Source organism: Ostrea edulis, chromosome 4 (assembly GCF_947568905.1).
Source record: "Ostrea edulis chromosome 4, xbOstEdul1.1, whole genome shotgun sequence".
Classification (NCBI taxonomy): Eukaryota; Metazoa; Mollusca; class Bivalvia; order Ostreida; family Ostreidae; genus Ostrea; species Ostrea edulis.
Window position 1 is genome coordinate 70,351,286 of NC_079167.1, and position 16,122 is coordinate 70,367,407.

General features: G+C 36.8%; 1 long non-coding RNA gene across 1 annotated transcript; it reads right to left on the reverse strand.

Moving 5' to 3' along the window:
- Window positions 1-1,185: 1,185 nt before the first annotated feature.
- On the reverse strand, window positions 1,186-15,435 carry LOC130054303 (uncharacterized). Its single transcript, XR_008802608.1, has 3 exons — window positions 6,739-15,435; window positions 4,570-4,634; window positions 1,186-4,117 (listed from the first exon to the last, which is right to left on the reverse strand). It is a non-coding gene; the product is annotated as an uncharacterized LOC130054303 (long non-coding RNA).
- Window positions 15,436-16,122: the final 687 nt, after the last annotated feature.

Here is a 16,122-nt window from a genome sequence, read left to right on the forward strand (position 1 = left end):
TACCAAATAATAAAGCACTCTCCCTCTAACAGGTACCAACTAATAAAGCACTCTCCCTCTAACAGGTACCAACTTATAAGGCAACCTCCCTCTAACAGGTACCAGATTATAAAGCACTCTCCCTCTAACAGGTACCAACTAATAAAGCACTCTCCCTCTAACAGGTACCAACTAATAAAGCACTCTCCCTCTAACAGGTACCAGATTATAAAGCACTCTCCCTCTAACAGGTACCAACTTATAAGGCAACCTCCCTCTAACAGGTACCAGATTATAAAGCACTCTCCCTCTAACAGGTACCAAATAATAAAGCACTCTCCCTCTAACAGGTACCAACTAATAAAGCACTCTCCTTCTAACAGGTACCAACTTATAAGGCAACCTCCCTGTAACAGGTACCAACTTATAAAGCACTCTCCCTCTAACAGGTACCAGATTATAAAGCACTCTCCCTCTAACAGATACCAACTAATAAAGCACTATCCCTCTAACAGGTACCAGATTATAAAGCACTCTCTCTCTAACAGGTACCAACTTATAAGACACTCTCCCTCTAACAGGTACCAACTAATAAAGCACTCTCCCTCTAACAGGTACCAACTAATAAAGCACTCTCCCTCTAACAGGTACCAACTTATAAGGCAACCTCCCTGTAACAGGTACCAACTTATAAAGCACTCTCCCTCTAACAGGTACCATCTTATAAGGCAACCTCCCTCTAACAGGTACCAGATTATAAATGGAGGATATTTTATAATCTGGTAAATGTTGGAGGAAGTGTGCTTTGTAAGTTGGTACCTGTTAGAGGGAAGGTACTTTATAGAATCTGGTACCTGTTAGAGGGAGGGTGCTTTATAATCTGGTATCTGTTAGAGGGAAGATGCTTTATGATTTGATGATAAAGCATTTTATCTCAAAGAGGTACCAAGTTATACAGCACCCTAACTCTAACAGGAAGCAGTGTATGCTAGGACTAAAATAATTATAGCTTCTCCCAAAGTAGAACTTCTATTGTGCTTATCAAAAACAATCGTTGTCAATAGTACAGTGTACTTGGGATCAGCTGGACTTGTTACACTACAGAAATCATGGAACACACTGTTTCCATGTTGTACCTGTTTGGTTGTGAATCCCAGATGATGTTCAACAACTTGTTCAACACCTTGTTTGAAATGAAAAGACTTGTAAAGTTTACAAATTTATTATAGCACAAGTCAATATTGTTTTAGAGTAGCTGATAACAAGTAATAAGTTTTCCAATAAAAATAAATGAGTACAAGCAGAAAAGGTTACATAGGGTGTTTTTCTGATGCCATTTCTAGAATAAAGTGCACCGCCATGGCACATGATATGCCCGTCACATATTGTTAACAGTATAGATTGTACCCATTAAAACATTTTTTTTATATCACCTTAATTAAATGTCACAGTGACCTTAAAGTAGGATGCAACACACCTTCTACCTAAGATGCATTAGTTGACCAATTTTGGTGATTCTAGGTCTAATAGTTTTCAAGTTATGAGTCGGACAAGTTTTTGCCATATATGGCCATATCTTCCTAATGAAAAGTCACAGTGACCTGGTTTTAATGTGCGACACACCTTCTACCCAAGATGTATCTACAGACAAAGTTTGATGATTCTAGGCCTTGTAGTATTTAAGTTACGGGTCGGACATGAAAAAGCTAACAGACGGACGGACAGACGGATATCTTCTTAATGAAAAGTCACAGTGACCTGGTTTTAATGTGTGACACACCTTCTACCCAAGATGTATCTACAAAGTTTGATGATTCTAGGCCTTGTAGTATTTAAGTTACAGGTCGGACACGAAAAAGCTAACAGACGGATGGACAGACGGATATCTTCTTAATGAAAAGTCACAGTGACCTGGTTTTAATGTGCGACACACCTTCTACCCAAGATGTATCTACAGACAAAGTTTGATGATTCTAGGCCTTGTAGTATTTAAGTTACGGGTCGGACACGAAAAAGCTAACAGACGGACGGACATGAACGCCATACCATAATACGTCCCATCTTAAGACGGGCGTATAAAAAGGCTTTAAATAGTATCAGCCATCATCAGGTTGTCACATACTTTCTTTCCATGAATAAAAGCTCCTAAACTTAAAAGTGACAGGAGGCCGGTAGATAGACAACTAGAGCTCTGCAGAAAATATTTCCCCAAAATTGACCATGATCAACAATCTGTAAATATTCTAAAACACCAAAGAAGTTATTTACAAAGACCCTAGCTTCAAAACTGTGAGAGGAGTTAAAAGGTCAAACCGTCATTTATTTAATACATGTATATTTCCTCAAAAACTGACTCGGTTAAACCTGTAATTTTCAACAACAAAATTTTTAACAAAAATCAAAATCATAGCCACATACACATTTTCCATACCCATACAAATACTCTGCAGAATAAGGTTCTCAGTTGAATATTGGGAGAAATTTGACAAATCATGTACTTTCTATGTAATGTTTCCTCAAAATACTCAGTTCAAGAATCTGTAATTTTCTCAAACAAGGTTTTCCTATTAAGTGAACCTACAACCTTGACCTTAAAAAACAATAAGCATCTTCCTTTTATGGTGATCAAATGTACCAAGTTGTAAGATTCTAGAGCTTACGGTTCAGTCTGTATCCCATCTTACAAGGTCCGGACAGACAACACCATACCATAATATGTCCAGTCTCTGACGGGCAAGTACCATAATAAGAAAATCTAAAGTTATGACCCTAACAAGCTTTCACAAACTATACAACATGAGGTGTTTGTAAAACAATTACATATAAGCCCCCATGGTGCAAAATTGAAAAGGGTTATACATATGCATAATTTGATTGATAGTAGTATCATCAATTCGAAATATTGAGCAAACAATATCTTCCTATGTCAGGAGTGGATTGACCAAGTGACCTAAAAATCAATAGGGGTCATCTACTCCTTATGCTGTACCAGGTTTGGTGTCAATCAAGCAAATAATTCTTAAAACATAAGAGACAATATATTACTATGTCCAGTTTACCCCTTGACCTTTGACCATATGACCTTAAATCTACTCCTTGAGATGTACCAGTGTACCAAGTTTGATGTCTGTCAAGCAAAGGGTTCTCAAGATATTGAGCAGGCAGTGTCTTCCTATGTCCAGAGTAGATTGACCCTTGACATTTCGACCTGAAAAACAATTGGGGTCCTCTTCTTTTCATAACCAACCCACATATGAAATATATTACGATCAAGTGAATGGTTCTTAAGATATTAAGCGGACAACATGTGGTCTACCGACCGACCAACAGGTGCAAACCAATATGTCCCTCTTCTTTGAATGGGGGCATAAATATAGTGTTATAACACTAAAAGGCTTCCATACATCTAAAAGTAACATAGGACAAGGCTAACTATAGAAACATTGAGATAGCCTAAACACTTAAACTCTGAAAAAGTAATATCTGATACTACCCTGAACCAAGTAAATTGACTCTGCTAAGGTATTTACATATTATAATGTAAAATCTAAATAGTTCCCTAACTCAATGTTATGTTCATTTCCTACTCTATGTAAAAGATAAGAGGCGAACACGAAATTCATGTGAAAAGTACAAACCTTAGAGTTCTTTAACCTAGCAGAGTGAGTAAATCTGAGTCAGCTCCTTATATAGGGCTGACAAAATCAATGGGATACTAAATATAAATGCTCAATCTGATAACCCAGGATTAAGCCTCTTGGCCAATGAAATTGCAGAAAACAAATTATGTTCAGGAAGACTGGCATAATGGCAGGTATAATGAATTACATAGCACAGTGAAAGGTAAACATGTGAAACATTAAGATATTTCCTTTATAAAATCTTAAATGTAAAGTTTGAAAAGGTTGCATGTATAGTACAATGTATGCCAGTGGATTTGAAAATGACCTGAATCAATGCTCTTTCTATTTGGTACAAAACAGATATAGTTATGATTAATCATTATATCATTGGGTAAAGGCGGCAGTCTGCTTCCCTTAAGGATGTATTCTAAACAGTGGATGCAATCAAAATCTCTGCCTCCACAAACATAATATCTTTGAAGTATTGGATGTGTGTGTTCATATTCTGTCCAATCCTGTAACATGAAAAACAAGACATAATCTTATTGGCTCATCCTAAATTTAGTATCCTATCAAAGTTTAACTAGTAAATTGCATTCTTCTATTGTGTTATCGAGTATATAAGCTCAAACTCAGTATTTATCAAGTTTCTCTGAATAATTAGAATTTATCCTACCATCTCCTACCATTATCTTTTTCCTTTAAATATTGAATATCTTAGACAGAAAATAAAATCATAAAAACTTTATATATCACACAATGCGAAGTCAATATAAAATTACTGGTAAAGAAAGTTCAACTCTTTGACACAAGTATGATGGAAAATTAAAGATAACGGTGATAATGTTTCGAGAATTGTTTTCATCTCTCAAACAAAATACATGTAGAATTTCAGATTGAAAATAGAAGCAATGTTGACTATTTGAAATGACCATATGGAATTTGTGCACCACAAAGATGAACTTACATAATGGATTTTAGCCTAAACAGCCCAAATTCTTCCAAAACCAATGCACACAGTTCTAAACTACCCTGGATGAAAAAATGAAAGAAAAAAAGATTTATATATATATATGTCTGTTCTTAATGTTTGAATATCTTCACACAAATAAAAGATATAGGTTAACAAAGAGGCCCATGGGCCACATCGCTCACCTGAGTCACCCTGGTCCAGTTCTAAAGATTTTCCCTATATATTCGCATGTAAAACTTTGGTCTCTATTGTGACCCCATCCTACCCCCAGGGGTCATGATTTGTAACAAGAGGCCCATGGGCCACATCGCTCACCTGAGTCACTTTGGCCCATATCTGAAGACTTTCCATATATATTTGCATGTAAAACCTTAGTCCCTATTATGGCCCAAACTACCCTTTGCATACTTGAATCTACACTATGTCAGAAAGCTTTCATGTAAATGTCAATTTCTTTGGCCCAATGGTTCTTGAGAAGAAGATTTTTAAAGCTTTCTCCTATATTTGTATGTAAAACTTTGACCCCCCCCCCACTTGTGGCCCCATCCTACCCCCCAGGGGCCATGATTTGAACAAACTTGAATCTGCACTACGTCAGGAAGCTTTCAGGTAAATTTCAGCTCTTCTGGCCCAGTGGTTCTTGAGAAGAAGATTTTTAAATGACCCCACCCTATTTTTGCATTTTTATGATTATCTCCCCTTTGAAAGGGACATGGCCCTTCATTTGAACAAACTTGAAAGCCCTTCACCCAAGGATGCTTTTGGCCATGTTTGGTTGAAATTGGCCCGGTGGTTCTGGAGAAGAAGTCGAAAATGTGAAAAGTTTAACAGACAGACGGACAGACAGACAGACGGACGGACAGACAGATGGACGGACAGACAGACAGACAGACGACGGAAGCTGATGATGTCTCAATATGAGTGAAAAATTCTTGACGGGAACAATCAATCAACAACAACCCACTGATAGAAGCCTATTTTTCAGTAGATGTGCTTTTAATTAGTTTGAAAACAAGGCAACAATAAATAGAAAAATTTAAATATTCACCTGCTTATTTCATACATTGTATTTTTTGGTTCAAATAATTTTTTTTTTTACAATGCAACAAATTTTAACAAACATCTAAATCTCGGCAACTTTCCATTCACTCTTTTTCAGTCCTAAGCAAACATATCATTAAGTGTTCATTTACCTAGAGGAAATGAAAGAATTAAAGTTCAGCAACCTTTTTCTATGCTCAAATCTGATGGCTGTATCTAGAATGCTAAAATCACTTAATACACATATCAAGAGTTTGAAACATAGCTAATAAGCAGCTGCCACATCAATACCTTAATATCTCTAAGTTTCACATGGATACACTACAAATACATCTATCGGATTGATTGAGTAATGTGTCATTTACTTTCAGGTTGTATTTTTTTTTTCCAATTGAATTCTTTTTATCACAGAATCTCTGTCAGGTTTCATTCCCAACACAAATAGCATCTAATCTCAGATATTTGAATGAAATTCATAATACTTGTACAGAAACATGACAAATTTTCATTTCAAGTAATATTGGAAATAGGATATAGAGGGAAAGATCAAAAGAAACCACTGGTACATCTTTAAGTTGATTAAATATTTTTAAAATCAACAGATGTATAGGAAGCTGTTCAGGTAATTTGTTTGCAATCTGTATTAGCTAGGTGCTTATCTAAATGTAAATATAAAATGGAAACACATTATGATTGGGTTTTTTTCATGAACACAATAGAAAGACTATTAAAGTCATTAAATTTGCTTATTTCTTATATAGCTTACAGAATATATAAATATAAAATGTAGTGTAGGTTATACTTACTAGATGAAACTTGTTATAATATTTTTCAGCATGTCCAATTTTCAGTAATGACTTATGCTTATATTTTGAAAAATCTCAATTCACTTGCTGATAATGAATTTTTTGAAAATTTCGTCTATTCTATCTAATGTTCATAGTATATATTATTGAAATTTTGACTTGTTATTGTATCTGTTATTTGTTTATATGAAACTTGAAATAAATAAAATTTGAAACTTAAAATAAAAAATTTGTTTGCAATCATTTCCAAAATTCTGAGACATAAAATGGGTCTGAATTGAAGATTACTACATAAAAGTCTCTAGACAATACGTACAGGTGTAATATCCCATCGAGTTCCAGGGGACACCAGTTTGGTACACATGACCTCGATTGATGGCATACGGGTCCACTCCGCTGTACCCTGGCTGTCCAGAATACATACCCCCCTCGCTCTTACAAAACTCAGTAAGTCATGGTCCCTCTTCCCTCCAGCATTTCCTTACTAATTCACACACAGAGTCACTTAAAAGATTGTTAACAGTTGTAATTTACACTGAAACAAGTGTCAATCCGGAAGTCTGTCTCCCTATCTCAAAATTTTATCATTATCTTACAGCAGAGTAGGAAATGAAAAACTGTCCTCAGAGACCAAAAACAATCCTATACGTTGTCTGATATAGTCCAGGCTGTGACCAAGCTGTAGTAACACTTGGAATCAATCGGACCAGTCCCAGGTAACATATCACTGCCTGTGCCGGGCATTTCTATAGCTAATTAGCTTGACATCACACGTGCTACTACTTCTGTTGCTACTACTTCTGTTGCGAGAGGACAGGCTTAATATGTCCAATACACTAATACTGAACTTGCAACACCTCTCCCCTGTGGCTAGTTAAATGTGCTTCATCACTATATGAATTGATTGCCAGCATAGATTTCCTATAGATTCATTACATATTTTTAATGCATGGATTTTCCTGATAGAGTGAAAGGGAAAAAAATTAATTTTCCTTGATTTATCTGACATTGGGATCTTAAAATATTGACTGCCTCTCAGTATCAGAGCTTCGTTACATGCAAATGAGAGCACCACAAACCAGATGACAAACTAATCGAGTGTGGACTGGTTCCCTCAAAAGTGCACTCGTACTTCAAATGTAAACTAACAGTACAGAAAATTGTGGCTAATAAGCTGCTAGTCAGTGTTTGCTCCATATAAAAACAATTTAACATCTCTGTCAGAATCAGGAAATTACTTCTTATTATATCGCATGATAAAACCATCATACTTATCTCTGATATTGCAGCATAGGGAAGTACTGTTCAAAATCCAACAAAGAAAAAAATCATTATAATTCTGTAAAAGGATAATTTAAAATGATTAATATCTACAGGGCCTGTGGTTTTTACTTCAGAGTCCCTCCAAGAAATATTATCTTATAAATGGACTCTGTGAACACTGCTACAGGTTCTAGGATTCGATTTACAATGTTTCAACCATTCTAGACTCCCATATGAACAAATAGAGTGCATTTGATGTGAATTCTATCAGCTCAATTTATTGCTGATAATTCATGCTTCCTCAACGACTGAACCTTTCATTTTCTGGTTGCAAAGTTTGCTGTTTTATAGGCTGAGCAAAGTTTGTTAATATTCTTGATCTTCACATTCGACAGCAAATGTCACTACATATCTATTTCCCTGCAATTATGAAGATACTGAGGAGGTACTGCTTCATATGTATTTATTAATTCAATGATTAATGACTGTGTAACCATTGTGTAGAAACGTACAATAAACTGTAATAGTAGGTACCATGATATCAAACTCTGTAAGTACTGACATAGAGATATCAAATGCACTGAATGTTTTATCCATAAAAAGCAGAGATCCGGTACTGAATACCATCTATCTGCATGAAAATGCAGATTCTCATCTAGAAAATTGCACAGAGGTAAGGTTTTGTAGTTAAGATATCTATCTATAAATGCATGCCCAAAAAAAAAAAATCAGGAAGGGGTGTACAAATACATACTATTCTGACCAGTCAGCAATATTCACATTTATCAATGTTTTCTCCAAACCACAAAAAAAAAATTCACTGTTCCATTTTTTGATAAAAGATCTTCCAACTTATTATAAAATGAATAAATGTCTAAATTGTTCATGGGGGGGTGGGGGGTCAATCATAAAAATGTGCCCATGCTTGTTTCAGAAGCACTAATGTATTCTATATAAATCTATAGATTTACAAATAATAAAATCAGGCTTTTGTTTTAGATAAATATATTCAATCTGTGACTATATAATATAAAATCAGGCTTTTTTATATATAAATATATTCAATCTGTGACTATATAATATAAAATCAGGCTTTGTTATAGATAAATATATTGATCTATGACTACATAATAACAAAATCAGGCTTTGTTTTCTGTAGATGTGGCAGATATTGTTTGTATTGATTGTTTCTCAAATGTTGATACTTGCTGCATAAAGTAGAATTAAAATCAATCTGCTTTGATGGCAAAGTTAAGGTATGCAACAGGTGTTTCCATACAGTCCTAGAGCATATAAAAATTACAGGTAACAAAGTCATTTACACAGAGTATGGTCAGTGGACTCTTGTTAAACATTCTCCTGCTACGTAAGACATTTACATACATGTGGTATCGGTAATCTTTCAACCACAAATCTGTACAGTGGCTTTAAAAGCGCATGATTTTGAGTAAAAATCTGTACACAAAAAGTGATACAAAATCTGTACAGAATATCAATCCCTAAATGGTTTTGATACATTTATAAATAATTTTAAGCTTACAGTGGAGCCTCGGTAATCCGGACGCCATTAATCCGGACGCTTCACCTTCCGGACTATTTTTCTAGAGAACGGAATTTTTATACATTATTTTGCATCATTAATCCGGAAATTCATGTTCCGGATCCGGACGGTCACTTTTTACTACAAAACGTTATAATGCATTGAAAATTGTACCGTTAATCCGGACGGTAATTTTGTTTAGGGAAGGTCTGTGTCGGACAATTTTAGCAAGGTGTAAATTATAAAGAAAACAAGCCAAACTGTCTAATTGAAGCGATTACCTGTACCCTGTCAACACCTCCCTCCAATTAGGTGGTGTGTGATGATAAGTCCGTTAGATAGCATGTGCCGATTGAGACATTGTATTGCCAATTTTCGCACATAAGATCTTTATGGCGTGTAGTGTTGAATTTTGTAAATAAATCTGTAGCATATTATTTTATAGTCATGATCAATACCCTAATCGTATTAATAAATTAAACATCATGCCGTAATAATAATTTTTTTAACTGCTACACGTATCAGTTGTACTGATTCGTAAATTGATATCGGCTTATTCAAATCCAAAGAGTGTAGATCATACTTCTAGATTCTGGATTTTATTCTGTTGATTGGCGTGAAATATACATGTAAGTTCATGCACATATATATATATATATATAGTATAAGTCTTTAACGTTTAGAATGTCGCGCATGTAGAATGTACCTGTGTACGATTGATTCTTGTCACGATGTTGTAGAGCTTTATTGCTTTCGAATTTTTAAACTCTGCGTAGAAGTGAGAAAATTACCATTTTAAGGAAAATGACAATTAAATTCTGTATGTACCTGTAATGTTAATTTCACCCGAGTTTTGTTCCGTTATTATCGCATCATGAAAATAATAAGTACGCGTGACTAGATCAAAGCAGTAGTAGGTCTTAATATTACGAGCTTAAATGATTTTGTTCTCCTGATATTGTCTTGGATAATTATAGAATAAGAAATATAAAGTCTGGCAGATTGAATTTTGGTTAAAGAATGTTGTCAACTGACATGATAATCACGAAATTCTTATATCAACTTTGGACGATGAAGATTGTTTTAACAGACCACCGAACCCATGAATTGTGACAGATGGAAATTACCAGCCTCTTTAAGAAGTAAAAGTGTGATGAAATATTTGAAGTGTAAATGATTATGTTAGTTGCTAATGATTTAATTACTTATAGTTACATAAAGTGCTTCATTATTTGTTTTAGTGCATACGGTACACAGTTTTGTATATCTTTTTGTAGGGATCATATGTATGTACAATGTAAGCACAGGCAAATGCACTGAACACGTACACTAAATTTTAGTGCTTTGAAATACATGTAAATGTTAACATTATAATAATTTATTTACTAATACAAATGGTTAAATCCAATGATAGAATGTGTTTAATTCACTATGCATCAATATTGTAGGCATATATTGGCTACTTATGCAAAGCTAGAAAATATGCGATTCAATTATCCGGACGCTTCATTTATCCGGACGATTTTGCTGGGAACCAAAGTGTCCGGATTAACGAGGCTCCACTGTATACGTACAGTAATTTATAATGCTGGGAAATATTTTCACGAATTCCATAAGCAATAATAAAACAGAATCATCTCATGAATATAGCAGTTTATTAATGTTACCAGTAGTCACTAGTGCAACATTAAAGCCAAAGAAAGGATTAACATCCAAATAAACCTTTCTCTATAAGATTTTGTGAATAACTTACCCTAGACTTAATAATACTGTTTCCATGGTATGTTGTTTTGTGTTAAATTTACCCAACGTGAGTATGACCTTGACCTTTAAAAACAACAGACTCCTTCCTCTAGTCATAGAGAAATGTGTACTAAGTTTGGTGATTCTAGCCTTATACAGCCTTAGTAAGTAAGATTTGGGTAAGTATGTATAAGTGCTTTTTTTATCTGGGCCGCATGTGCTGACAGATGGACAGATATGAGATAGACAAAAGCACTGTGCCATATCAGAATAGTATGACTCCCCTATACAGGACTCAAACTCATAATCTACAGAAAGGCATTCTCAGCCACTGAGTTAACCAGAATAATACACCAGTTTCAAGATAAGAGCTCTTCTGTTTAGGAGGTGCATTTAATGGAACTTTGAATGCCTTTGAATGAACTTTGAACGATACCACAAACGATTCAAAGAGCTGCCTTAACCGGCAAACGCAATGAAGTCCAGTCAAAGCTTTGCTCCATGCAGAATTCCTGGCTCGTGCGGTACTAAGGCCGAAGAAATCCAAGGCTACGCCAACCCACATGACTTGAAGAAGTTCTATGATGCCTTGAAAGCAGTCTATGGACCACAATCCTCTGGATCCTCCCCCTACTCAGCACAGATGGTACAACCCTACTAACAGACAAGAAGCAAATCCTTGAGAGATTGGTCGAACACTTCGACAACATGCTCAATCGCCCTGCAGCCATCAATGATGAAACAATCCCACGCCTCCCACAAGTGATAATCAACCAAGAGCTCGACACCCCTCCCTCTAACGAAGAAGTCAGCAAAGCTACTAAGCACATGACCAGCGGGAAAGCTCCTGACCCTGACAGCTCCTGACCCTGACGCCATCCCTGCTGAGGTTTACAAGACAGGTGGCAAACCCATCTGCAATCTACTGACAAGTCTGTATGAGGTCATGTGGAACCAAGAGCATTTACCCCATGAGTTCAGAAACGCCATGACTGTCCACATCTACAAGCACCAAGGGAATCATCAGTCATGCGACAACCACCGAGGAATATCCCTCCTGTCGATAGCAGATGAGCCTAATTGCCTGCGTCCTCCTCAACTGCTTGCTGAAACACCTTGAGCAGGGATTTCTCCCTGAAAGTCAGTGCGGCTTCCGTGCAAGTCGAGAAACAACGGATATGATATTTGCCACCCGTCAACTCCAAGAAAAGTGCATGGAACACTAACCTATACCCGACTTTCATAGACTTGATCAAAGCCTTCGATACAGTCAGCCAAGACAGACTCTAGAAAATCATGGAAAAGTTTGGCTGCCCAAGTACATTCATTGCTATTGTCCGGTCAATTCCATGATGGCCCAAGTCCTGAATGATGGTGAACCCTCCGAAGCCTTCCCAGTGTCAAATGGGGTAATACAGGGTTGTGTCTTGGCCCCAACACCGTTCAGCCTGATGTTTTCAGCAATGCTGTCCGACGCCTTCAAAGACACTGATCCTGGCATCAACATCAGGTTCAAGACAGATGGAAAGCTGTTTAACCTCAGGCATCTACAGGCCGTCATGGAAGTGAAGGAGACTGTTCTCAGAGACTTTCTTTTCGCTGAGGACTGCACCCTCAATGCCAGTGATGAGCAAGAGATATAAGCGAAATTGGACAGCTTCTTCACAGCCTGCGACAACTTCGGTCTCACCATAAGCACCAAGAAGACCGAGGTGATGTTCTAGCCAGCCCCAGGCAACCAGTACCATGAGCTGCACATTTTGGTGAATGGACACTTTCAAGGCAGTTGAGACTTTCACCTACCTCGGCAGCACCATCTCCCACAAGGCCAACATTGATGCTAAAATCAGCAACAGAATTGCAAAGGCAAGCAGCGTTTTTGGTAGACTGTGGAAGAATGTTTGGGAGAGGAATCAAACTTGAGACGAAGCTGAAAGTCTATCGGGTAGAGGTCCTCACCACCCTCCTCTTTGGCTCTGAGACCTGAACACCATACAGACAACATGAAAAGCTGCTAAATCTCTTCCACTTCAGATGCCTTCGAAACCTCCTTCACATCCGCTGGCAGGACAAAATCCCCAACACGGAGGTTCTTAGGCGGGCCAATTTGCCTAGCACCATCACCACCATGCATAAGACCCAACTGAGATGAGCAAGCCAGGTCTCCCGAATGCCAGACAACCGCATACTAAAACAACTCCTCTATGGTGAACTCATTGAAGGCAAGCGCAAAGTTGGAGGGCAGAGGAAGCGCTTTAAAGACAGTCTGAAGGTTTCACTAAAAGACTTCAACATCAGCACCGAGACCTGGGAGTCAACCACCTCAGACAGACCCTCCTGACTCCATCACATCACAAAAGAAGCCAACACAGCAGAGGAGCGTAGGTCCCTTCAAGCTGAGCAGAACCGTACAGCGCACAAGGCTAGAGCCACCAGTACCAACAGCACAGTGCCTACCCACTTCTGTCCTAGCTGTGGGAGAGACTTCTTTGCTCAGATAGGTCTTATCAACCACCTCCGGACACACCGCACCACTTCAACTAGACACTACATGTCATGGTCACCTTCAACGAAGGACGAACAACAATAAATGCCTAAGTGGGACAGAGTGGACCTACAGTCAGTGAGGAAGGTGATAAAATGTATTTCAAATGTCTTTAATTATATGTAAATGTAGGAAACACAAAATAGTATTGGAAGAAGTATTTTACTAAAGTGGACACATAAAAACAATGTCATATTTGCAAGTAATATCAGGTGATGAAACTGCGTATGATAAACTTACTGAGTATACATTCACTTATGCAGTGATGAATTTGTCCCACTCCTGCATGTAAACAAATTGTTTCACGCCTTACTATGTATGACAGTTCTCCAAAGGGAAATAACTCAGATGTATCTTGAAACCAGTATATTAAAGTGATAAGGAATGTATTACTAATGTTTAACATGTAATTGTAATGCAATTCCTTTGAAATATTGTGACAGATGTGTGTCATTCATCCTTCATATTTTTTCCCACAAAGAGACAATGTCAAAAACAATCAAATTCGATACGTTATTGCCTTAAACTTTCCGTTCTCCCTGAAGACTGCCTTGTTGACCAAGTGTGTGCACACGCACCCAATCACTGGACCATAAAAACATTTTCCTTCCTGTGTTTTCCCCCAACAACATAAAGATATTGGCGATCTATAATTTTAGATATGTGTTTTATTTTTTTTTTTATGATCCATATTTCAACTATAATAGTTATTTTACTGCTATTCTACTATAAAAATCACCGGTGCCTTGTACCGAAACCTAAAATCAATTGAGTGTAATTAAGAGACTAATCACTAAAGAAAATGGACAGACAAAAGTCGTATTTCAAATCAGTGTGAGAGGGTATAAAATGGCCACTGCTAAGGAATACAATTAATAAATATAGTAATACATGTGTGGATTAGAAAGTACAAAGAACGTGCATGTCCCCCAAATCCTCATATCTCAGATCCACCCCTCATATATCAGATCCACTCCTCATATCACAGATCTATCAGATCCATCCCTCATATCATACAGGGCTTGAAGCTAACTTTTTATGTCACCAGTCCAGCAGGACTGATGGGGTATAATTTCAACCAGTCCGCAGAAAAATTTACCAGTCGAACAGAGTTTTCCAGAAATAATTAAACATATTTCGTTAATGTTATTAAAATGAAATTTAACTCAATATGCCTCAGACAATATTGTAACACTTAAATGTGGGATTTATATTTACGAATCAGATTCGTCTGATATCTACAGATCGAAGCATGCTAAATGTGTGTATAAAATTTCATAAGTATATTTTCCAAAATGATGCTTTAGGAAATTAACCAGTCGCATCAGACTGACTAAAACAAATATCAGTCAGTCCGCCAGACTTTTAACCAGTCACAGACTGACGGGCATATGTTAATTTCGAGCCCTGTCACAGATCTATCAGATCCACCCCTCATATCACAAATCTATCAGATCCACTCCTCATATCATAGATCTATCAGATCCATCCCTCATATCATAGATCTATCAGACTCACCCCTCATATTACAGATCTATCAGATCCACTCCTCATATCATAGATCTGTCAGATCCATCCCTCATATCACAGATCTATCAGATCCACCCCTCATATCACAGATCTATCAGATCCACCCCTCATATCAAAGATCTATCAGATCCACCCCTCACATCATAGATCTATCAGATCCACCCCTTGACAACGGGTGATGTTATAAAAATGTTCACATGCGTCAAATTTATATACATACAGTTCATCGTAGATTGATAGACGATGTCGTTTGAACGTTTATAATAAATGCGAATACTGCATCGATATACAAAACATTGCATGATAGTGATTGATTAAATGTCAACAGACGTAAGTTTTTCTACTTTGTTGTTTACATAACATTCAGTATAATAAAACAAATATTGCATGTAGGCTAGCTGAAGGTAACACTCAGTCTGAAAATTTTCACCCCTCGAGAAACCATTGTCAACCTGGCTATGCTTTGGTTGACAATGGTTTTCTCAGGGTGAAAATTTTCAATGTTACTCTAAACTACATGCAGTATTTATATACATGTATTGTTATCTTGCACATAAATTATATCATTCATTGTCATAATTATTGCATGAATCAAGATTCTGAGAAATATTTCATCAATGACCTTGAAAATCGATAGGGTTTTTTCTCATTCAATGCCAAAGAAGTATACGTGCAAACTGTGATCATTGTCAGTTTGCTGGTTCTCTTCAAATTGTGCCCACAAGCTTACACATAAATGGACACACACACTTACACACAAGCACATTAGTGATGCTATATCCCCTTCACAACTAATTGCACGAGGGGATAAAAGTATAATGCATGTACAATAAGGCAACAATACTCGGACATGCATGGGGTATTTGATATAACTGTGTTTGGCATGCTAGTTTTCTTCAAAATATCACTCTTTTTGCTGTGTTTAAAATATCACTCATCGATAAATATGGCAGGGAAAATACAAAATAACCCATGTAACTGACATTTCTAATAAATTTTTGTTCCAAAGGATAGATCTCTGATATTGTAAAAACCCTTCCTCAAAAATATCTTTCTTTGAGTGTTCATGCATGATGAAG